This window comes from Raphanus sativus, chromosome 3 (genome assembly GCF_000801105.2).
Source record: "Raphanus sativus cultivar WK10039 chromosome 3, ASM80110v3, whole genome shotgun sequence".
Classification (NCBI taxonomy): domain Eukaryota; kingdom Viridiplantae; phylum Streptophyta; class Magnoliopsida; order Brassicales; family Brassicaceae; genus Raphanus; species Raphanus sativus.
The window spans coordinates 3,765,872-3,766,178 of NC_079513.1; the positions used below are offsets into that span (position 1 = coordinate 3,765,872).

The 307-nt window shown below is 40.4% G+C and overlaps 1 pseudogene; it reads right to left on the reverse strand.

Annotated features, from left to right (window-relative positions):
- Positions 1 to 226: 226 nt before the first annotated feature.
- Positions 227 to 307, reverse strand: part of LOC108844978 (zinc finger protein ZOP1-like) — a 27,247-nt pseudogene continuing 27,166 nt past the window's right edge.

A 307-nucleotide genomic window follows, 5' to 3' on the forward strand; every position in this document is an offset into this window, starting at 1 on the left:
GGGAGTTATGATGATGTGTGTGCTCAGCTTCAAAAGGAGCTAGGATCAGATGGCCTCTTTGGTGGAAAGGGAGAACTGTCCATGGCAAGCAAGGCTGAGAAGGTGGAGAGTGCTACTGCCAACAAAGCTCACTTCAAACCTAGAGGAGGAGGTGACAAATCAGGATCTGGAATATGCATTTATTTATTTTTATTCATGTTGTCTTTATGCTAATTGCTAAGTCTATTTATATTGTATCTGTATGATCAAATTAAACTAAGGAAACAAATCCTTCTTTACTCTCTCTCTCTCTCTCTCTCTCTCTCTC